A 25,654-nucleotide genomic window follows, 5' to 3' on the forward strand; every position below is an offset into this window, starting at 1 on the left:
GTCTGGCTCTGAACCACAATGTTATGCTGCCTGTATAAACACTTAACCCGTACCATCCCTCTGTTTGTTTAAACCCATACCATCCCTCTGTTTGTTTAAACTTTTTGGTAAGTTGCAGAATATTTTATGTCAATTTCCATGTTAATTATAGTCATAAAAATATAATTAAGAATTATTTGAAAGGACTGATTAAGGAGAACAAGTTTTATGGTTGAATGGGACAAGTCACCAGAGTGTAAACATCTGAAAAGCTAAAGTTTTATGTTTTTGTTACAACCACTGTTGACTTATATTTTAGTAAATTCTGTACATAACAATTTAGGATTGGGCTTAAAAGGCAATATATAAAGACAGCTGGAAAATTAATTTATAAATGCGAACCTGAAATTTTAAGTATATAGGCAGTGCCTTGAAGTGTAATCAACAAAATGAAGTAGGAGAAACTTAATGGAATTTATTAGGCATAATGAAAAAAAGAGACAGACCATTTCAGTTTCAAATTCTGGGAGCTATTTCTTTAAAGAAAAAGTAGCTATGTCTAGTCCCAGTGAAAAATTCATTCAGGGGCCAGAGTTTAATGCAATGTGTGATGCTTTGCTCAGTTACCTTTCACCGGAGTGGTCCCCATAGGTCCAGCCTGAGCATCACAATTAGGAATGAAGTGGCCCTTTTGGAGCAACGTCTTAGGTGACTGTGAGGTGGAAGGAGATAAAAGAACATGCATCACGTTCCTGCATCCCAGCGGCAGCCACGCTCCACGCTGGGAACAGACGCCAGGCTCTTCCTCTGCACCTGTGTGAATAAATAGCGATGCCCACTGGTGGTTTGATCTTGATTGTGAAGCTTCTTGACTAGTGTGTGGAGATGATGTGGAACTCTAAAAATGATACGTTACGCTTCCTTTTGGGAATTCTAGTCCCAGAATAGCACAGTTCTTTGAAATCCGCATGTAAATGAGCTTCATGATTTGTGGAAGGTGAGAATGCTCACACCTGCTGTGCAAATTGATAAACTGTGCCCTAAATTCGTAACAGGTGGTTTGCTTGAAGTCAGGTAGTGACTCAGCAGTGGGACTACCAACAGAATCCGGTTTTTCTATCATCTGAGGACTCTCTGGAGGAGTCTTCCAGCTCCCTTTTAATGTTAGGTAATTGGGAAGAAAGCGTAGTAGTAGGGAGAGCCAGTTTTATCAGTTTGAGGACACTGCCTTTCTGTGTGTGTGTGTACACATCGGTGTATCTGTGTGTGTCTCTGTGTTTGCCTATGTTTTCTGAAACATTTGTGCCAAGTGGTATCTTCTTCCCACTTCCCAGATGGCAGTTCTGATTTTTTTGTTGTTTTGGAAATTAGTCACAAATCAGGAGGCTTCATTTGCCAGTTGACAGATTTTAACAACAGCTGGCAGGTGACCCCCCTCCCCCCCCCACCCCCCGTTCCTCCCACCCTCGTCCTGGGCTGGACATCACCAGCTAGAGCCAAAAAGCCATGGGATATTTAGCTCTGTTGTGAAGGTTTACATAGTGCGAAAGTTTGAGCATTATTGAAAAGATTCAATACAAAACCAAATTGAAATGTGTCTTTTTGCTTAGATTAAAGCCATTTTTGCACATCTTTCTCTGACTTCTTTTTCAGATCAGCTCTTTTTCAATAAAATGGTATCTTTGTCCACTTCTATTGTGCTGCTAGGGAAAGAAGAGTTAGTTTGGAAAGAGTTATAAACAGAACTTGCTGAATGGAATATTTACATTTCAGCCCAAAAGTGACGGGTCCCTTGTGTAGAAATCTTTTTGAAATGTCTTTGAATAGTTGTAGTGAGACAAATGTGACCTTGATTTGCCTTAATTGGTTGGAAAAATAGAAGATCCATGGAGACCACTCCCACGCCAGTCCAAACCCTGTCTAGTTTTGTGCCATAAATTTTATTACTCTCACTCTCCCTTTCACACAGTTACCATTGTACTACCTGTTTCACTTCCTTGACAGGAGCAGAATGTAGCTCTGATCTGTCAGCACATGGTTATAGAGGTTTTCGTTTGCTCTTTGTGAATCAGATTCAGAGGTGGTTTTCACCTCTATCTCAGTTAGTGAATAGAGGATGTTATCATTGATTGAAGCCAGGCATAGATGAAAGAAAATGGATAATAAATAAAAAATTAAACAGTGGCCTTTTGTATTCATAAAGTGAAACGCTGCAAAGAAAGAAAGTCAAGGTCATGATTTATCTATTGCATTTGGTTATTAATCAACACCAGGGATGCTGTACCACTTGATTTCGACTTGAAGAACATGTCCCTTGGAACCAAGCTGTCTGTGATTAAAGCCTAGATGACTCTGGGCACGTTAACTTAGATCCTCTGTGCCTCAGTTTCCTTGTCTATAAAATGGGGGGAAATAATAGTACATGTCTCATAGCATTGTTGTGAGGATTACATGAGATATTGAAAAGCACACAAGCTACATAGAATAGATTTTCTTGAACTATTAAAATCTACTTAGTTTAATAGATTGAATGTTAGCTTTAAAGTTTCTTTGAAAATATATGCAACATGTTAAAAGACAAAAGGTCACAATGTACAAGTAACTCCAGGCCCCTCGATACTAAATACAATCACATCCTTAAAACTGACTGCTGTTTGGTTGAGTTCAGAGAAAGGCTTACAATCTGGGTTTCGAGTGAGCTAAACTGCATTAATTTGCAGGTCTATTCACATTTAGCACAAACACTATAGTTAGAAAAACACTGTGGAGCTGTTCAGAAATGGAGATGATGTTCACAGTATATTTCAAAGGTGGAAAAAATAGTTCAACCTCATTTGAAAGGCAAATAGTTACTAATCTACATGAATAGGTAGTTGAACTTTGGGGCATCTTTTAAATTCTACAAATCTGTGAAAACAAGAAAGGCAAATGTGAGCCTGGAAGTGAGATCAATGACAGTGTTTTGAGGCTAAAAGTAATCTAGAAATCAGAAGAGTCCCCTCATGCTATAGTCCAGGAAGCTGAGACCTGGAGGATGTGGTAAATTTGCTCTAAATCACATGAATAGGTAGTGACAGGGGACATACATCATGACTCATGCAATGACTCGATGCCAAGCTCACCTCCCTGGGTAAATTGGGAAAGCTTGATAAAGTGGTGACTGTAACTCAGTGATCCTTGACCCCGAGGAGTCAGCCTTTTACTGGAGGTAAGAGTGGGTGGTGTCTCTGTGTGTCAGAGCTTGGCCAATGACGAAGGCTTTAGATTTACATGGTACTGAAAGGCTACAGGGACAGAAGGAAGGGCCTGTACAGGAAAGGTGGACCTCGTCTCAGCTCTAAAATCAGGAGGCTGCTGACACTAAAAATCTAAAAAATGCAGCAGCACAATTTTCCAACTGTAAAATCAGGAGAGAATTTAAGGATGTGTTGGAATAGCAGGTGAATTACCTTGACAATGGCTAGAGGTTAGGAAGGACTTCAGTGGCTTGGATGAATAAAGCAGGGATGATGAGATAGGTGACCCAGTAAGTTGAAAGAAAGGTAAGCATGAGAAGCGGAAGGAAAGAAGTTACAGAAGAAAGATGGCAGAAGCATAAAATTAAAGAAAGTGAATGTTGGCATTAGTGTCAACAACTGAATAGCTTAATAAAATTTAAAATTTCAGAGAAATGTAGGATGCTCTTAAGATAATTTTTTAAATCATTTTTTTCACTATGGAAAAACCACTTAATATTTATGGCTTTTAATTTCTTTCCCTGTAAGATAAGAATTAAAATAGCACACTGTCCTAAAGGCCTGTTATTCTATGATATTTAGAAGGATCAAGGATTATTCACTGAAATTTCTCCAAATGGTGTCAGAGTTGATTCTGTTATTTTGTAATATCCATTAGCTGAGGATGGTTTTGTTTACACCGCCTATAAAACATTCTCATTTGACTTTGTAAGTATATTGCTTATTTGAGTTTATAAAAATGGATCCACATAGGGTAATGATACTGAATGATCTTCTAGCTCTAAATGCCTGGTTAGTTCTGCAAACTCTCATCCAGAAGTTAGGAAACTCTGATTAAATATAATATTGATAGATTGAGGAGCTTCTAAACTTAGTTTAAAAAACTCATTAAGGTAAATTGAACAACATTTTCAACAACTAATTGAGGATGGGTGTTCAGTGGGTTTTTTCCCCCTAGAAATAGAGTTTTTTGGTAAACAGAATTTTTTCTTCTAGCCCATTTACGTAATGGAAGTGTCATTACAATGTATGAAAGACATTTTTATCCCTGATTATTTTGGGTGTATCTATCAGATTTGGTTTATTTTGAATTCTGTGGTTTTATACATACACCAACTATTAAATGTACATCAAATACTGAATCATAAACTACAGTATCAACAACCTTTAAAAGACATTTCATGCAGTTAAATGTATTTTTGATGTTAAGTTAGTGTAATAAACTTAAGAAAAATGTATTTCTCTGTAAATATTTCAGAAAATATATATCAGAAAAAATACAGAGAAAGCTAAATATTTAATTTGAATTTAAAATATTAAGGCAAAAGTACATCTCAAAAACTATAGGACAATTGAAAAGTGAGAGTTATAGACATTTTGTAAAATCAAAGATATATCCCAGCGAAATGAGAACATATGTTGACCCAAAAACTTGCATGTGAATGTTCATAACAGCATTGTTTGTAATAGCTAAAAAATGAAAACAACCCAAATGTCCTTCACTTGATGAACAGATAAACAAACATCGCATATCTATACATGGAATCTCATTCAGCCATAAAAAGGAATGAAGTACCGATTCATGCTACAACATGAATGAACCTTGAAAACATCATGCTAAGTAAAATAAGCCGGTCACAAAAGACCACATACTAGAAGACTCCTTTTATATGAAGTGTCCAGAGTAGGCCAATCCATAGAGACAAAAAGTAGATGGGTAGTTGGGTAGGACCGGGCAAATGAGGTGACTGGGGGGAGGGGGTGATGGGTCAGAAAAGCGAAGTTTCTTTGGAGGATGATGAAAATATTCTACAGTTGCAGTGATGTGCATAGCTCTGCAAACCATTGGATTGTACATTAAAAATCAGTGAAATGTATGTCATGTGAATTATATCTCTATAGAGCTGTTTAAAAAAAAAAAAACCCTCCAAACCTTCTTTCCTTCCAAATTAAAAACTGTCCCATGCAGTCATCTTCTAAAAAATGATAGAAGTTTGGCTGTTGAGGATGGGCTTGACTGAACATCATACCTGCAGACCACAATTTTCTTATTTTGTCTTGTGGCTTTTTTGACTATAACAGATGCAGTGTCTTTTGAAGTGACTTCAAACGTTTGCATAAGCGTATTTGTTTTCCTGGTGGGTAATTTTTTACTGTGGAGGGTCAGATCTTCTAGGCACAGCTTGCCCCTAGAGTGGAGTTGGGGTCAGGCTCCCACGTGCAGGTTATTTGCTAGACACGATAGCCCCCTTAAATTCAGTTTGCATCATGATCACTTTTAGTGTACGTTCCAGGAAGTTAACGTGAAACAGTTCTAAGGACATGTGACCCAATTGTTGAGCATCTTATTTTTGAAAACAAATTGTTTCTATTTGTGCTCCATACTGCTTTGATTTTTACATTGTCCTAATTATTTGGTCAGATAATTCTGTTTATCTCTTTTTTTTTCTGCTTATCTCTTTATTGTATTATAATGGCTTTTAACAAAGTTGAATTTATTAACTTAAGAGGAAAAAATATGAAGATAAAAGAGGGATAGCATACAGAAAGAAAATAGTGAGGGAAATATTTATAATTCCATTAAAGAGGCAGGCAGATACTCATTTACAGGTTTAGCATAAAGAAATAAAAATAGATTAATAGAAGCTAAAACTGATAAACAATGTTTCACTGTTGTACACTCAGCCCCTGCTTACCAATGGGTTCTGTTCCAAGGATTTCTTGGTAAGCTATTTGGAACGTGAAAGGCTTTTTCCTGTTAAGAGTTGAGGCTGAAGTCCAGACCACAAAAGCCCATTTAATCTGTGTGTATCAGAAATACAAGATGAAGAGCTGTGTGAATGCTAATGAAATATATAAGTGATTCATTTAACACATCTGTATAAAGCACCCTCTCTGTGCCTGATTATAGTGATAGGTGCTTTTCCGTGTTAGATGCTTTGGATGGCACTAAAAAATTACTGCTTTCATTTAGTAAATATTTATTGAGCAGCTGCTGTGGGCCTGACACTACACTGGCTTGGGTTTAAGGATGCAGAGAGAGCGACTCTGCTCCCACTTCTAAGGAGCTGTCAGTCCAGAGGGAGCATGTACCAGTAAACAGAGAGTTTTAAATTGCATTGGTTAAGTGCTTCCTTGGATAAACACAAACAGCAGAGGGAGCAAGAATAAGGGAAAGGAACCTATGCTTTTTGTGGGTTTTTTGGGCGGGGTTGTGGGTTTTTTGGGGGGGGCAGTGAAGGAGGCAAAACAGATCCTGAAAAAGGTGAAGCAGGCAGCACTTTGAAAAGTGAGGTTCAAAGTAGGAATAGGGGTCCAGGGAGCTGAGGCCATTCTGGGCACAGAGACCTGAGGATGTGAAGAAAGGAAAAGGGTAAATAAATTAGCCCATAGGTGGGCAATAGATGGGAGCAGGATGGTCACGGTGGGGGCTGAGAGAGGGCAGGTGTTGAAAGCGTTCATGTGGAGCCCAGGAGAGATGGCTGCAGGAGCTGCTTGGCTGGTGGTCATTCTGGACGTGGCAGATGAAGCGGTGGGTGGTTTGAGAGTTGCAGGGAGAGCATGTGGACTGAGCAGAGTGCTCAGGGGAGAAGCCTAAGGGGCACTGGTGTCATGGGATGAACAGAGAGGATGGGGAGAAAACAGGAGGCTACATTGTGCTGGAAGACCAGAGAAGGAACACCACCTGTGGTGTCTCATTCAGGCAGCAGACCATCAAGTAGGACTGAGGGCAGCATCCACCGTGTGCAGCATCCAGGACCAAGCCATGGCGTTTCTTAGACACCTTTGCCTCTGAGCTGCAAAAGCAGGTCTCAGACGCTCTGAGAACCCTAGTGCCCACACTGTGACTTTCAGCTTCATTATGGCAGGCGCCCTGTCCTTATTCGTTTTCCAGTGTTTACCCTGTATTTCCATAATTTCTTCTCCTCCTCTGTGCTATCTCCGCACCCTAGAGTTGTGTTTTATCCTGCAGATGGACTTCTTTAATATCTTAAAACAAAAAATTTTAGAATATTTGAGATTCCTGCATCTGAAAAAAATTTATCAATAGATCTTGTGGGGAAAAGGTTTGTACGGCTTGATTAAATTTCCAGCATATGGTTTGGGATGTCTCTTCTAGATACATAAAATTAGCTTTTATCTTAAACTGATATTTTCAATACTATACTTAATACAAATGTACAAACAAACTCTTATGTGGAATTCCAAAATCTCAGACATCGAAAACTGGAATGTTTTCATAAGGTCAGGGGTGACTTGAACTGAGACGAGGTTATTTAGAGCTTTTACTCTCTCTTGGAGTGAATACTTGCGTGTTTTAATTGTTAATGTGTCTTATTACAAGGTGTTACCCCAGACTCCACTGGGGTGTGAAATAAATTATGGCATGTGCACCATTTTTCCTTTTTAAAGTCCAGGAGAGCCTGAATTCTGAAACATACCTTGCTCCGAGAGTTCCAGCCGCAGACTTGGCAGTCTCTTCGCTGCTGACCCGTCTAGGGTCTCTCTGCTTTCTTACACGAGCCCGCTTTTGCTGCATGCTCCATGGCCCTCCAAAGGTTTCTGGCATCACAGAAGAGAGCGCTGGTGGGGTTACAGTTGCCAGTGAGGACCGGGCATATTTTTATTCATCGAGGGTGTCTGACAAGAGGCCCTGGGCTGCAGGCCACCCTGATGAGTGGGTTTTCCTGTGGGAAGTGAGATTCTGAGCCTTATCTCAAGAGTGCCTTGACCAGTTGGTATCCTCTGCTTTGGGTACAGGAGGGCAAAGCTGTTGTGGCTTGTGTGGCAGGACTTCGACTATCCCAGCTACTGTGGACGAGCAGGGACTCTTTGGGCCCTACTCTGACCTTGCTTGTCCTTTGTCATTTGGTTTTGAGGCCCAGCCTGTTGTCTTTCACGGTTCCCTGGCACCTGGGGAATGGAACACTTGTTACCTGTGCATCGCTGTGTGTTCACTGAGTAGAATGGTGTCATGGAAGGAATACGGATGAAGCCTACACGTTAATTTCTGTGGGCCTCAGTAACTTCATCTGTCGAGTGAGGACACGACAGCTACCTCTGAGTTTATGAATTTTAAATGGGATGTTATACCTAATATAATGAGTACATTGTAGTGCTTAGTAAATGTTGCGTACAGTGCTTCTTTGCCTACACATTACTGCTTTTGTTCCTCACAACAACCTTAAAACGGAAGGCAGGGATCATTATTTTCACACATATATGAAGAAATGAAAGCTTAGAGAAGTCAAGTAACAAATGGCAAGTCACACAGCTAACAAGTGGCAGAATCAGGGTTAAAACTTGGACCTTTCGATTCTAAATTATTTGCCTTTCACTTCTTCTTCTTCAGTGAAGGAAAATCTTTCTGGACACAAAGAGATATTTAGATAGAGTTGAGTTCAACCTAGCCAGTGCTTTCAGTATGCTGACAGTGTCATGGGCACTGGGCTCCATCTTGGAGCTGTAAACACCTCGGGCAGACTCTGCTTCCAGGGAATCGTGGTATTTCAGAGACAAGGCGTGGGGTAACTTCATCAGTGTGAATTAAATGCTGTGGAATCAGAGAGCAGTCATGGTATGGGGGGCCACAGTATTCTCATAGAATCATAAATTTATTTTAAACTGAGAGGACCCTAAAAGATCAGCTTACTCATATTAGTTGCACTGTGTGTGTGTTTGGGTTCAGGGGAGCATATCAGCTGTGTAGGGGGAGTCAGGGATATAATTCAGTCGGGGAAATAAGACATAAGTGAGTAAAATGTTAATAAAGACTTAAAACAGCTGGTCAAGATAGAAGACATATCACAAAGCAGTACATGCTTTTATTTGCTTATTGGATTATGCAGACAGCATTTATTGTAGGAATTCAGCGGAGAGAGCTATATCAAGTGCCTTGGCCAAGATTTCATCATTATGTGTTGACAGAGGGGGATCTAGAATGGAGAGCTCTTCCCTCTTACCTGTAATTCTCTTCGTGCTTTACTATACTAGTCAGAATCCTTCTGGGTGCGAAATTCAATCAAAAGGGGCTTAAAGGCACATGTACATGCACACACACACGCACACACGCAATACAGGTTTTTGGCTCACAGAAAAGTCCCTTGGGTTGTGCTTCAATACAGTAACAACTGGCTTCACTTCAATGGGTATTAATATCTGGAATCTATAATTCTTGGTTCTGCTTTGTTCTATGTTGGCATCTTTCTCAGGCAGGCTATCTCCTAGGTGATGGCAGATAAAGGCTTATATCCTACTAGCTTATGAACCCCAGCTGCAGGGGTAGGGGTGCCTTTGCAATATTTTCAGCAAAGTTCTGAGGCTGGCTGTCACTGCCCATGTCTGAGTTATTGGCCTACCCTAAAGTGAAGGAATGTGGAGTTAGCTTCACCGAAACCTCATGGATTGAGATTTGGAGAGGCATGGTTTCCTAAAAGAATATCAGGATGTCATTGCTGAAAGAGAGGGAGAGGTTCTGGAAGGTCAAAATTAACATCTGCATTCTGCAACACATATGTAAAACTTAGGAAATTTTAAAAAGAAATTTAATAAGAACCTAAGTCATTAAAATTTTTATACAATTTTTAACAGTTACTTTCCATTTATAAAATATTAGCTATATTCCCTGTGTTGTACAGTACATCCTCAGCCTATCTTATACCCAATAATTTTATCTCCCACTCCCCAATTCCTATATTGCCCTCCTCCCCCTACTGGTAGCCACTAGTTTGTTCTCTGTATCTGTGAGTCTCCTTTTTTGTTATATTCTCTAGTTTGTTGTATTTTTTTAGAGTCCACATATAAGTGCTATCATATAGTATTTGTTTTTCTATGTCTGACTTATTTCCTTAGCATAATGCTCTCCAATCCTATCCATGTTACTGCAAATGGCAAAATTTTGTTCTTTTCGTGGCTGAGTAGTATTCCACTGTAGGATGTGTATGTGTGTGTGTGTACATATATATATATACACACCACATCTTTATCCATTCATCTGTTGATGGACATGTAGGTTGCTTTCATATTTTGGGAATTCTAAATAATGCTGCTATGAACAATGGAGTATATGTATCTTTTCAAATTAGTCTTTTGGTGTTCTTTGGGGACATATACCCAGGGGGGGAATCACTGGATCATATTTTTAGTTTTATGGGAAACCTCTGTACTGTTTTCTGCAGTGACTGCACCAATTTACATTCCCATGAACAGTGTACAAGAGTTCCTTTTTCTCAACATCCTTGCCAACATTTGTTATTTGTGTTCTTTATGATGATAACCATTCTGACAGGAGTGAGGTGGTATCTCACCGTGGTTTTGATTTGCATTTCCCTGATGATAAACAATGTTGAGCATCTTTTCTTATGCCTGTTGGCCATGTGCATTTCCTCTTTGGAAAAATGTCTATTCAGTTTTTCTGCCCACTTTCAAATTGGGTTCTTTTTTTTTTTGAAGTTGAGTTGTATGAGCTGTTTATGTATGTAGGATATTAATCCCTTATCAGGGACTTTTTGTTTTGTCAATGGTTTCCTTTGCTGTGCAAAAAAATATATATTTTAAGTTTTATTAAGTATCGTTTGTTTGTTTATTTTTGTTTCTGTTTCCTTTGCTTTAGTAGACAGATCCAAAAAAATATTGCTACAATTTACTCAGAGTGTTCTGCCTATGTTTTCCTCTGGGAGTTTTATAGTATCTGGTCTTACAGTTAGGTATTTAATCCATTTTGAGTTTATTTTTCTATATGGTGTTAGAGAATGTTCTAATTTCATTCTTTTACATGTAGCTGTCCAGTTTTCCCTGTCTCTTCAATAAGAGACAGTCTTTTCTCCATTTTATATTCTTGCCTCTTTTGTCATAGATTAATTGACCATAGGTGTGCTGGTTTATTTCTGGGCTCTCTGTCCTGTTCCATTGAGCTGTGTGTCTGTCTTTGTGCTAGTACCATACTGTTTTGATTACTGTAATTTTGTTGTTTAGCCTGAAGTCAGGGAATGTGATTCTTTCAGTACTGTTCTTTCTCAGGATTGTTTTGGCTATTTGGGGGTCTTTGTGTTTTCATACAAAATTTTTAATTGTTTGTTCTAGTTCTGTGAAAAATACCACTGGGATTTTTTTTCCTGCCTTAGGTTTATTTGTACAAACAGCACAGGCAGACATGAGCCCCATGCAGACAGCAGCCCAGGGGTCACACTAGTCCTTATATCCTTACATCAACAGATGAAAGCCTCTACTCTGGAGCCTTTGTAGGGGCCTGGGCGCCTTTGGGAGCCTGAACCTGAGCTGCAGCTGAAGCTGCGGCCTTGGTCTGAGCCTTGGCCTTGGCCTTTGGCTGACAGAGCCTGAGACCCTTGGTGATGTGGGCATGAGCATATTTCCCGAGCTTGGGGTGAGCAGTGTAGGCAAGTCGACTGAGTTTGTGGCTGTTGCCCTTTGGAATCTTGGGCTTGACCTCCTTGGGCTTTACAAGAGCCTTTATAGCCTCAGCACGTGCACTCGTGGCCTTGGCGTTGTTGGCCTGCATCTTCTTCAGGCCCTTGTTGTGCTTCTTGGCAAAGCGCATGTTCCTCAGGAACTTGGGGCCCACCCCCTTAAGAGATTTGTATTGTTGTGATCAGAGTTTTTTGATGCCATTTCTGTGCCATTTTCAGGACTGGTTGTGTGTGGTGTGGTTCTTCGACTTGGCCATGCCTGCACCACAGCCTGGAGAATCCGAATTGCCTGGGACCGGAAGAGAAAGAGTCCACTGGGATTTTGATAGAGATTGCATTCGATCTGTAGATTGCCTTGGGTAGTATGTTCATTTTAACAATTTTGGATCATCCAGTCCAACAGTATGGTATATCTTCCCATCTCTTTGTGCCATCTTCAGTTTCTTTTATCAGTGTCTTACAGTTTTCAGAGTACAGGTCTTTTGCCTCCTTAGGTAGTTTATTCCTAGGTATTTTATTCTTCTTGATGCAGTGGTAAATGGGATTATTTTCTTAATTTTTCTTTCTGATAACTTAGTTGTTAGTGTAAGAAATGCAATAGATTTCTGTATATTGATTTTGTATCCTGCAACTTTACTGAATTCATCGATGAACTCTAGTAGTTTCTTTGTGGTGTCTAGGATTTTCTATGTATAGTATCATGTCACCTGCAAACAGTGACAGTTTTTACTTCTTTTCCAATTTGCATTCCTTTTAGTTTTTTTCCCCCCTTCTTTGATTGCTGTGGCTAGGACTTCTAAAACTATGTTGAATAAAGGTGGTGAGAGTGGGCATCCTTATCTATTTCCTGATCTTAGAGGAAATGCTTACAGCTTTTCACCATTGAGTATGATGTGAGCTGTAGGTTGGTCATATGTAGCCTTTATAATGTTGAGGTATGTTCCCTCTATGCCCACTTTCTGGAGAGCTTTTATCGTAAATGGATGCTGAATTTTGTCAAAAACTTTTTTTGAGTTTATTGAGATGATCATATGGTTTTTATTCTTCAGTTTGTTAATGTGGTGTATCATGCTGATTGATTAGCAAACACTGAAAAATCCTTGCATCTCTGAGATAAATCCACTTATCATGGTGTATGATCCTTTTGATGTATTGTTGGATTCTATTTGCTAATACTTTGTTAAGGATTTTAACATCTATGTTCATCTTTGATTTTGGCCTGTAATTGTGTGTGTGTGTGATATCTTTGTCTGGTTTTGGTATCAGGATGATGGTGGCCTCATAGAATAAGTTCAGAAGTATTTCTTCCTCTGCAATTTTTTGGAATAGTTTGAGAAGAATAGATGTTAACTCTTCTCTAAATATTTGGTGGAATTCACCTGTGCAGCCATCTGGTCCTGGACTTTTGTTTGTTGGGAGTTTTAAAATTACTGATTCAGTTTCATTACTGATAATTGGTCTGTTCATATTTTCTGTTTCTTCTTGGTTCAGTCTTGGGAGATTCTACCTTTCTAAGAATTTTTCCATTTCTTGTAGGTTGTCCATTTTATTGGCATATAGTTGTTTATAGCAGTCTCACATGATCCTTTGTATTTCTGTGGTGTCAGTTGTAACTTCTCAAGTTAAGTCTCAAGATTTAACTGCTGTTCTGACTTTTAACACTTTTCACCTCTTTTGGATTTTTAGAGTTATATGAATGGATTTACACATTATGTACTCATTTGTATCTGGCTTCTTTCACTCAATATTATTTTGTCCAGGTTTTTAGTCGTTTCATGTGTATGAGGGCAAATTTACTATTTATTTTCTCATCTTGATCGAAGACAAAAATCCCTTTAATGAACTCTTAATAATTTAAAGTTGACCTTGGACTTTTTAACATGGAAAGTTTGATCTTTTATTTCTTGCTTTCCAAATTTTGTATTATCTCTAAGAAATGTTAAAATTTACCTTCGAGTATGATCAATGGTAGACTATCTTTTTCAGGTTGAGAAAGTTTCCTTTGAGTCCTAGTTTACTAAGAGTTTTTGTCATAAATGAGTATTGAAATTTATTTTCTAATTCTATACATACATTGAAGTGATTATGTTTTTTCATCTTTAACCTATTAATGTGGTTAATTACACTTAAAAGACTTCCCTGGTATTTAAACTTCTTTGCATGTCTGCTGTAAATTTTTATTTTTGTTGTATTTGTTTTTTTATACATCATAAATTTTGTTTACTGCTGTTTAGTTTAGGATGTTTATAACTTATGATCATCAGAGATTGATTTTATTATATAAATTACCTTCTTTGAGTTTGTTATCTTCATAAAATGATATGGGAAGTTTTTCCTTAGAACAACTTATGTAAAAAATCAGTTACCTGTTCTTTGAAGGTTGAGAAAAAGTCATATAAAACCATCTGGATGTGATGTGCCCCTTTAAACACTTTTTTCTACATTTTATCTTTTTAGTAGTTATTGGTCTATATGCTTTCTATTTTTTCCTTTTAAAAATTGTTTAAACACTTTTTCCTCTTGTGATTTTTAAATGTCCACTATATCTGTAGTTTTATTCTTTGTCTGAATCAACCTTATCAATGATTTATCTTTAAAAGATAGTTTTTATCTTCTCTACCTTTTAATGTTTTCTTTATGTTGGTATTTTATTAATAATTTGCTTTCATCTTTTATATTTCTTCCTTGTATTTTGCTTTGGTTTAAACTGTTGATTGATACTTCTTGAATTGGCCATCTGTCATACTAATTTTTTTCATCTTTTTCTTGACTTCTAATGTATACTCTAAATTAATCCATAAATTTCTTTTAAGTACCACTTTAACTGTATCCCACAAATGTATGATATGTGATGTGTTCATTATTCTTCAGTTATTAATATTTTATCATTCCAATTAGGTTTCCTTTTTTTGACCCATCAATTATTTAAAAATGTGGTTTCTGGTTTCCAAAAGCATTTTTATAATTTTTAAAAAGTCTCATTTTATTTCTAACTGTATTGAAATTAGAATGTTGTCTAATTATATTTTCGAAGGTTCCTTTGTGGCTTAATTGCTGAATTTTGTAACTCTTCCACATGTACTTGAACTTACTGTGTATTCTTAGATTGTTTTGCATCCTAACTCATGCTAATTCAATCCTTCTTGTTTACTATCTTCTGTGTGTTTGTAGGGTGAGCTCATCTTTAGGAGGAGTGTTTTTGTACATGTACCTTGGGTTCTGGAAATGTTCCTATAGAGCAATTTTTTACTTGCTGTGAGGTCTCCTGGATTTCATAGGTGCTTCATCAGTTTTCTTATTAATTTCTTATCTTCAGATGTCTGCACTGTGCTGATACTATATTTCTGTGAGAGGTAAAGACTTGAAGATTTTATTTGTCACATGATAATTTTTTTCCATTCCTAGCTCCAAACAGCAAGCATCCTTCCCACTTAGAGAAGTGAGTACCTAGAGAGGTACAAATTTTTGATGAAATTTTACTAGTCCCCTTTTCAAAGAAAGGGCAGCATTTTAAAAAGAGTAGTAGCCTTATGCTAGGGTTCTGAATCCAGCCTTGTATTAATCCAAGGCTATTGATGTCTGAGATATCGGCCTGTGGTACCTGCAAACAAGTTGGTTACCCCTCTCGGCTAACACCACGTGTCTTTCTAATTTTATCAGCATTTCTCAGGAACCGAAAGCTGGTCTAATTTTTAAAGATGAATAAACTGAGATTTATTGATGACCCAAGATCACTCAGTTGGAAAGTGTCAGGCCTGAGATGAAAACCTGAATATGATCTGCTTCTTGTTGGTATTCTTCTTACTTTGCATTTGGCTCTTATATGGTATTTGTGATTGTTAATTTTATGTGTCAACTTGACTGAGCCATGAGGTGCCAGGACAGTTGATCAGATGTTCTGGGTGGATATTTATGGGTGAGACAAACATTTGAATCAGTCAGCTGAGTAAAGATTACCCTCCCTAATGTGAGTAGGCCTCACCCAATCAGCTAAAGACCCGAATGGAACAAAATGCTGAGCAAGAGGGAACTTGGCCTGCCCGACTCCTTGAGGTGGAACATGGGTCTTCTCTTGCTTTCGGACTGGAACTGACACCGTTGGCTCTCCTGATTCTCAGGCCTTCAGTCAGTCCTCTCCTGGGTCTCTAGCTTGTCAGCTGCAGATTTTGGGGCTTCTTGGCTTCCGTAATCTCATGTGAACAAATTATTTATGTATTCTTGTCTCCTATTGGTTCTGTTTCTCTGGAGAACCCTGACTAATACACTGTTATACTAATTTTAAATTTCTGTTCTCATTAATTATTGAAGCATTTGTTTTATTTTGAGTACATTAGACACTAAGGGGACAGACTAGAGAAGAATGAGTTAAGACTGCAAATTCTTTCAGGATGTTAGAGAAGTCACAGCTAGGTAAACCCATTTAGAAAATGTAAGTAAAAAAAATAATAGAAGCTAAACTCTACATGACAGTTAAGAGTATGTGTGGAACCAGGGACCTTATTATACCCAGGGCGACATTTCTAATTCAGTGATGCCAGGCTTGTTCTGTTGGTTCAGTGCCTGAAAATTAAGGTGCTTTTTGTGGCGCCAAATGAAATTTTAATGTATTTATTTTCATTGTGAATCAGGAATCATTTTACCAGTAGAAAATATGACTGTTATGTAAGCCATATAGTAGTCGCAGCCATGAGTATGTGAGTCTGTGACAAAACAAGCTGAGGAAAGAAGCACGGTTAGCGATGTTCATTTTTCTTTGTTAATATCCATTTGTCTTGTTACTTGCTTGTGCTTGTTGGCGTATGTGTGAGAACAGGCACCCAAAGCGTAGAAACTATATGGGGAAAAACAGAACATTTAGAAAATTTCCCATTAATTTTTTCTGCAGAGGGAGGAAAGTTATTTATTATCTGCTTTTCAGGGATGTTATTGGGGGCCGCTATTCTGATATATGCATACCACTTCTGAATATCTGATGTACAAATTGTGTGACTTTTTTCAGAATGTGGCTTTTATGCTTTTTTTCTCGGATAAAGCTGTTACTTAGCTAAGGGAGTATTTTCAGTCTGTTTCTTTTCAGTTGTCATGATATATTTGGATATGTTTACTGTGAATTTGGTGCTGAGGAGACTTTGAAACTGCCTTATAGAAGTGATCTCTGTAGCTTGAGTGGGCTCTACTGCAAGATAAAACAACTTGGGGAACTGCCTTGAGGATGATTTGCAGCATGGGATGGGAAGAAGAGGGGATGAACTTGAACAACTAGAAATTCAGAAACTCACACCACCTGCAGATCACAAGATCTGTTCATTATCTTTCTCAGCCTTGGCTACATATCCTAGGCCCTTCACTTTAGTATCCATGGCAATGGGATTTTTTTTTTTTTTTTGTCTTCCTAATCAGAACATTTATGAAGTAAAATGTTGATTCTCTGTTGCTTGTATGGATTCACTGGAGCGATAGAAATCTTTTGGGGGTTGGAGAAAAGAAAGCAGGAACAAGCATTCTGGTTTTATGTTTTCTCTGCCTGTGCAGAAATTCAACTATCAGGTCACCTCACTTCTGAGCAGAGTAAATTACAATCTTGGCCATTAATTTGTATGTAAATACCACTGTTGTAGGAAAACAACGCAACGCTTGAGTCCTATCAAGAAATTCCCTTGTAGGAGGCATACAAATTAGTAGGGCTTAAGAGTCAGGTAAGTTGATGGTTTTCGCACTTGCTCTTATCCAGGTGATCCCTGTCGCAGTGCTCAAGCAGCTTAGAGTAATGGTCAAAGCCAAGTGTCCAGAAAACAATTGTAGTTGAGAGAGTCCAAATAGTGGGGAAGGACGTCCCCATAAGTACAGATGCAGTTCTTTTCAGAAGACTACCCCCAGTGAAGGCTTTGTGTACTCCCCACAGGCAGACCTAATCACCCTGACCCTCAGTGCTTTCATGATGCCTCTTTGCTTCTCTTGGATGAGTTTGGCCTGATAGGGAAGAGAAATAAGCTTTAAAGTGGCTCAAATAGCCCTGGATATCGGACTGTTCACTTAGATGATTAACTAGAAGTTCAGATTTCTGTCCAGAGATGCCAGGAATGTTTGGGGCTGACTTGGCAAACGCTTGCTCACGGGGGTCAGTATGGTTGGCTGGGTGTGGCAGCAGGGGAGTCCAGGCTGTGTCAGCCTTGTCTGTCTTCAGGGCTGTTCAGGTTTGACTTTAATTAGCAGCTGTTGGGAAAAGGATCTAATAACTAGAGACAAAGGAGTCAGACAATAGCTAAATTGTGGGGTACATTTCAAGGCATTTCTAGGAACTCAGAATATAAATCAGGAAGCCAGAACTTCCCAGGTGGACACAGTGGGGATCAGTGACTCTCCTTTTGGTGAGGACTCTGGTCCTCAGACTCTTTCCTTGGGCTAGAGCAGGAGGATGAGTTCTAGGCCTCATTGGGTTTGAGCTTCCTCGTCTGCAAAGAAATGGCTCAAGGCTGGCAATAGTTGTCAATCAGGGAGGAATGGGACTTCAGTGCCTTGCAGTGAGGGAGAGGGGAGGCTGCCATGGGGACCAGCTTTACTTCAATACACTTTCTAAAAGCTTTATTGAGGTACAGTTGGAATATAATAAATATGTATAAAATGCACATATATAAAGTGTACAGTTTAGTGAGTGTGACATATTATACTTGTGAAACCATCATCACAAGCAAGAAAACAAACATCTGCATGACTCCAAAAGTTTCCTTATGCTCCTTGGTAATCTATCCTCTCTAACTCCACTACAGGCAACTACTGATCTATTTTCTGTAACAATATATTATTTAAAATTTTCTAGACTGCTATATAAATGCAATTTTATAATGTGTACACTTTTTTTGACTATTTTTTGCCCCCACTCAGCTGAATGCTCTTGAGATTCATCCATGTTTTGGAGATATAAATAGTCCAATCCTCTTGATTGCTGACTAGTATTCCGTTGTATTGATATACCATGATTTGTTTATCCATGTACCTGTTGCTATAATTTTGGGTTGCTTCCAGATTTTAGCTGTTACAAACACAAGCCACTTTGAATATTTGTGTAAAAGTCTTTGTGGGTTTTTTTCCCCCTTGGGAAAATTTGCAGGAGTGGAGTGGCTGGTTTAGATGTTAGCTTAAATTTTTAAGAAACTACCAAAGTAGTTTTACCATTTTACATTCCTACCAGGACTATATAAGAGCTCTATATGCCTTACTTCCTTGCAGTCAGTTTTTTAAATGTTGCTGGTGTCTCATTTTGTATTTGTATCTCGTTTGTATTACTCTGATGATTACTGATATTGAGCATCTTTTCATTTGCTTATAAGCTATTTGTACATATTAGCTTGTGAAGCGTCTGCTTGAAATTTTTTCCTGGGTTGTTTGTACTGAGTTGTATTATTGTCAAGTTGCAAAATGTCTTTCCATTTTCTGGATACAAGTCCTTTATCCGACATATATGTATAAATACTCTACCTCAGTCTGCATCTTTCCTTTTCATTTCTTAATGTCTTTCAAAGAGGGAAAGTTTTAAATTTTGATGTCTAATTTAGCAGCTTTCTTTCTTTTATTGTTCATGCTCTTATATATCTTAAGGTTGCAAAGATTTTGTCTATATTTTTTCCCTAGGAGTTTTATAAAGTTTTACAATTTGATCTATGATTAATTTTTACACCCATACATAGTTTGAGATAAGGGTTGAAAATCCATATTAATAACCATTTTGCTCAAGCTTACTTTTTTGAGAAAACTTTCATTTCCTCATTGAGTTGCTTTGGCACCTTTGTGAAAAAAAAATTGACCATATTTCTGTGGTGCTATTTCTGGACTCTTAATTCTGTTCTATTGATTTATTAGTTTATCTTTTTGCCAATTGTCCTGATTAGTCTTAAAAGTTTAAGTCTTAAAAGCAGGTAGGTTGGTACTTCCACTTTGTTTTTCTAAAAATTATTTTGAATATTCTTAGGCCTTTATGTTTCCTTATACATTTAGAGTCTGCTTGTCGAATTCTGCAAAATATCTGCTTGGATATTGATTTGGATTGCATTAAATCAATAGATTAATTTGGGGAAATTGCCATCTTAACAATACTGAGTCTATTTTTCTCTCAGAAATATTTTATTGCTTTTAGTGTGGTAGTTTTGAATGCCTCTTGTTAAATTTATTCTTAAGAATTAATGTATTTTCAGGCTATCGGGGACAGAATTTTAAAATTTAAAATTTTCAATTTGTGGTCGGAATATAGAAGTATAATTGACTTTTTATATAATGACTTTGCTAAATTCATTAAGTTGTCCCATCATAGATGTTAGCTGTAGAGTTTTAGTAGAGGCCCATTTTTTTTTCTTCAGATTTTTGACTATCCCTAGCATGCTGAGATTTTTTTGTTTTATTTTTATCAGAAATTGATGCTAGATATTCTCAAGTTTTTGTGTGCTTTTTGAGATGGTTGTTTTTTGTAATTGTGTTAATTTGGTTAATCATATCAATTGACTTTAGTAATTTAAAGCAACTTTGCATTTCTAGGATGAACCTTATGTGACTATATTGTGTAATCCTTTTGATACATTGTAGGATTCTATTTGTTAATATTTTGCTAAGGATTTTTTTGTAACTGATATATGGGGTATGGGTATATAATTTTCTATACTTGTGATGTCTTTGTCAGGTGTTTTTATTAAGATTATACTGACCTCATAAAATGGGTTGAGAAATGTTCTCTCTTCCTCTACTTTCTGTAAGAATTGTATAGATATTGGTATTATTTGACATTTATAGAACTCTGTTCCCCAAAACTGTAGAATGTTCTTTCTTTTCAAGTCCACATGATCACAATGGACTGTATGTTGTATATAAAATACAAATTTATATGCTTACTGATTTTTTCTTAATTACCCTATCAACTGCTGAGAAGGAGGTGTTAAAATCTCCAGTTTTATCTTGAATTTGTCTGTTTCTCCTTTAAGTTCTGTTATTCCATCATGTATTTTGAAGCCCTGCCAATAGGTTCATACATGCTTACAATTTGTGTGTCTTAATGAGTTGATCACTTTATAAAATATCCTTCACCTCTGGTAAAACTCTTGCCTTATATTAATATAACTGCCTCAGCTTCTTTATGCTTCTAGTTTGCATAACTTATCTTTTTAATTCCCTTTTAACCTGTGTGTTTTTATTTAAAATATCTCTTATAGTCATCATATAGTTGAGCCTTCCTTTTTCATTCAGTTTGACAATCTCTACTTTCATATGGGATGTTTATTTCATTTGCATTTAATTTATGGACATTATTGAGCTTAAGGATGACATTTTGCTGTTTGTTTTCTATCTATTGCATCTAATTTTTATATTCTGTTGCTCTTACTACTTTCTTTTCGTATGAATCACCTGGCTTTTTTTTTGTATTCAATTTTAATTTCTCTACTAAATTTTTAATTATTCCTGTTTGTATTTTTTTTCATGACTGCTCTGGGAATTACGTTACATCCTTCATTTATCACAGTCCACTTTGAGTTAGTGTTGTACCACTTCACATTTACTCTTTGCTTTAAACCACAGCATTATACCACTTTGCAACAGCAAAAATCACTTACTTCCCCTCTCCTTTGTGTTATTGTTATCTCATTTTACTTATCCACATTTTATCAACCCCTCAGTGAAGTAATAGTATATGTAACTTTCTTTAGTATATATAACTTTCTTCAGTTATAAAGGTGAAAGAAGAAAATATCAAATGTTTTTTGTTTACCCACATATTTGCCATTGATATTACTGCTTTTCATTTCTCCCCTTAGATCTGTGATTCAGTTTGCTGCCAGTTCCCTTTCATGTGAAGAACTTCCTCTAACATTTCTTGACATGCAGGACTGATTAATTCTCTCTTGATTTATATAAAAATGTGTTTATTTTACATCCCTTTTTGAAGATAATTTCTCTGGATATAGAATTCAGTGTTGACAGTTTTTTCTTTTAGCACTTAAACATGTCATGCCATTGTGTTCTGGCTTTCAGTGTCTCTAAGAGACGACAGTTTTCTTTGTATTATTTTCCTGTATGCAGTGCATTTTTCATTCTCTTCTTTCAAATATTTTGTTTTATCTTTAATTTTCAGCTGGTTGACTATGATGCGCCTAGCTGTAGAACTTTTGAACTAGATACTGAAATGTTTGAGTATATTGTTTTTCACCAAATTTGGGAGATTCTCAACCATTATTTTTCAAATATTTTTCCACGTTTTGTGTTGTTTTGTCCTTCTTAGGCTCCAGTTACATATATTTTAGACAACTTGATATACTGTCCTTTTTCACCTAGGTTTTGTTTATTTTCTTTCCAAATTTTTATGTTCTTCAGATTGATTACTTTTTTATTTCAGCTCTTTCAAAGTTCATTGCCATCTCCAATCTGCTTAAAAAAAAAAAATACATTGAATGCTTTTATTTCAAAGGTTTTCTTTTCACTTCTGAGTTTATTTAGTTTTTTAAAATATTGTTTTCATTTCTCTGCTGATTACCCTTACTTGTATTCATTATATCACTTTTTTCCTTTGATTCTTTGAACATATTTATAACAGATACTTAGATTTTAACTTCTGCATCCCACATGAGTCATCTTGGGGCTAGGTTCAGTTCAGTTTTTTTTTTTCCTTGATGATTCACATTTTCCTTGTTTCTTTGTATGTCTAGTAACTTCTGATTGTGCATTGGACATTATGGGTGAAATGCTGTAAAGATATTGGATTCTTTCATCTTCCTGTGAAGAGTAATGCTTTTTGTTTCATCCCAGAGTGAAATTACTGGTTGATTCCTTTGAGTATATTGGTTTTATAGTTTGTTATGTTGGACTTTTTTCACTTTTACTTTTAGTCCTATTTCTAATGTTGGCCCTTTTAGAGTTTTAATGGAAAACCTGGGATGTTTATCAAGCCCCTCTTGCTTGGCCAGATTCAAACTCCTAACTCAGTTTCTGCAGAGGTAGGCTGCAGCCAAAATGTCTAATCAAAATTTTAGCCCTCCAGCTGTTACTTTTTCTGGGTTTCTTTGATTCTCCCCCATGTATTCACAGTTCAGGTTTCAGCCGAGTGTTTGAGCCAAGCTCATATGCAGATTTTGGGGCTCCCTCCCTGTAGTTCCCTCCTTTCTGGGGGTTTCCTTCTCTATTTCCAGCTGCTCTGGTTGGCCTGAATTCTGCCCTCTGACACCTCAAGTCAATAAGGCTTGTGATTTCTGCCTGAGTCCCTGATGCCCTGTGCTTCATAGATTTCGGAGTACTTTTAGCAGAAAAGTAGTTTAACCACATATCTCACCCAGTTAAATTTTCTTCTTTAAAAAGTTAGATTCCCTCCAATTTCTGCCTGCTCTTGCTCACTCTCTATGCCTTCAAATAGTTGGTTTAAAATTTTTCATGAATTTATAATTGTTATTAGTAGGTTTAAATCACTTACTTTGGTATTACCGTAACCAGAATCCTCACTCCATATTGTAATTTACTTTTCCGTAGTATAGTGATCCTTATGTTACTTATTTTAGTAAAAGATTTTCTGTTTGACTAACTCATACTTAACTATTACAAGTGCTGTCTCTTTGTTCATACATGAAATTGAGTTGTCAAAACATCTCATACAAGGTGTAGGGTGACAAAACTAGTGTACACAAGAGAACCAGGTTGTAATCCTCCCTCTGCCCTAACTAGCTACTTGACTATAGGCGCGTGACTTAAGTCGTCTCAGCCTTAGTTGCTGTTCTGTGGAATGAGGGAGTTGGGTTGCATCAATGCTTTTTTGAACTTTGAAAAAATATCAGGACTCTTTTTTCCCAACAGAATCTTATAAAAATATAAACAGTATTAAAGCAAAATAACCCTGACTGTACAGAGTGTATAGCCCAACCTGTTCAGTGAAACCGCCCACATCTCCACTTTTACAGTAGGTGCATTGAAGCTCCTTTGTGGATACCAGACCTCCACAGAGCATAGTGTAAAAAAAAAAAAAAATCAAGGCTGATTATTTATAAAAATCTTCCTAGCCTATCTAGGTCCAAGAATGGCTGGATTGTGCATCTAAAAATGTGGCCTTTTTTTTTTTTAGGATCTGAAAGGGACAGTTGTCACCTTTGACCTCCCTTCTGCTTTTTCACTTTAATCAACTTCCTATTCTTATTTCTGTCCTCATCCAGACACCATGGATAGACATTTGCTGTGGCTATTTGAGAAATCTGGTGTATTAGGGATTCCTGCAGTTGTAGCTAAAAGTAGCACCCAGGTACTGCACCACCGAGCATGACCCACCCCCATTTGTCTCCACTTCCCATCTATAAGATCTGAGCAGTACTTCCCTCCACCTAATTGCTCCTGTGTGAGTGGGAAGGAATTAATAAGTTTGGAGATGCACCGATCGTTTATAAATTCTTTCTCCATCTGTAAGATACCAGTAGACAGACTTAAGAAATCCCCCCTTTGCATCACCAGTTGGTAGTTTTGTGGCCTTAAAAGAAACAACAAAATGAGCAGGTGTGGAGCATTGCCTACATCCAGACAGCACTGCTCATTCGTCCAGAGCGCGCCACCCCAAGCTTGGAAAAAGCACAGTGAGGGAAGGAGGGTGATACAGCCCACGTCATCGGCGTAGTTTTCTCCTCTCCCAGCCCTTGTTTCTTTCACCCTCCCCCTACACCAGCTCTGATGATGCCTTTTCAGGTCAGACCCTGCAAGAACAGGTGCATTTTCCCCTTTGTGTGTAAATGCAAGGCTTCCCGGAAGGGTTTCCACACAGAGCACTGCCCCGATGGGGCATAATAATAATAAGAATAGTTAACATTTTTTAGCATATCATATGCCAGACATATGCTAAGTGCCTGTAGATGGTTTATCTTATTTAGTCCTCTCAACAAATTGAAGAAGTAAGGGATATCAAAATAAGGACACTGAAGTTCAGAAAGATTAAGGAACTTGCTTAGGGCTCAAACCAGCAAATGGAAGATCCCAGAATCAAACTGAGGCAGCTTGACTCCAGACTCTGCACTCTTATGGACCCTTGCCTTGACTGATGTTACACCTGACAGGCAGTTTCTGTGTTCCTGGAGCCCCCTCTTCCTGTCTCTTAATTGTGGAAGATGAAGATGGCATTTCCTCTCCTCCTCCTTCCTAAAAAAAATAAATAAATAAAAATTTCACTAAAAATCAGAGGGAGGGACATTCTGATTGTGCTCCCATAGAGACTTGATACTGGTGGGTGAACAGAGAGCCCCCTCTGTCCGTCAGAGCCATGAACTTGCTGCCAGTGCGAGAAGCCCACAGGCGTGCCTCAGCACCGTGCGAACAGAGGGTGGAGCTGGGCGGCCTTGCGTCTGAAAGTAGAGTCTGACTTCTCTTCTGTGGTAGCTGCTGACATGCTGTCTGAGCCCTCCTTGCATCCTGGGATTGAGGGAAATGTATCCACATCCATCTGCACAACTTTTCCTCTGTCGTTGAAGTGAGCAAATTGGGTAAAGAGGTGAAGATTTCCACACAAAGCCCCTCTGTGCTCTTTCCCGGGTACTCAGCTTGAAAGGGGTTTGAACTTGGTATTTATATGTGGTTTCAGAAGGTACTATTTTGTCTCTGAAATAAGTGCCACAACTTAGCTGAGACTTTGTGATTTTCAAAGGCTTAAGTTGCATGAAATCCAGATCATCTGTTTAGTTGTTGACACAGACTCATTCTAAGGCAAGTAGCCTCTCGGATCTCTCAAAAAGAGTCAAAATCTGAATTTGAGAAAACAACCCATTGGTGAGAGAACTTGGAAAATGAGGTGGCAAAACCATCGGCCTGGAAGCCTGGAGACCTGTGTTTGGTCCTGGCTTGGTATAACCATGGGCAAATCACTTTGCCTGCTTGGGCTTTGGTTTCTCTTTGTGAAAATGAGGGGATAGATAGATGCTCATGAAGACCCTTTCTATCCCAGCCTATGTGATTTGGTCTTCCCAGTGATCAAAGACAGTTGTGTAGATTTTGATTAGGATTTTTTTTTTTTTCCTGAAG

The 25,654-nt window shown here is 37.8% G+C and overlaps 1 protein-coding gene and 1 pseudogene across 1 annotated transcript in view; one reads left to right on the plus strand and one right to left on the minus strand.

The window, feature by feature from the left end:
• The window catches only part of SYT16 (synaptotagmin 16), a 224,177-nt gene that overhangs the window by 164,337 nt on the left and 34,186 nt on the right, over positions 1-25,654 (plus strand).
• Positions 11,291-11,898, minus strand: LOC102514319 (annotated as a pseudogene).

The sequence above is a fragment of the Camelus ferus genome, chromosome 6 (genome assembly GCF_009834535.1).
Source record: "Camelus ferus isolate YT-003-E chromosome 6, BCGSAC_Cfer_1.0, whole genome shotgun sequence".
NCBI lineage: Eukaryota > Metazoa > Chordata > Mammalia > Artiodactyla > Camelidae > Camelus > Camelus ferus.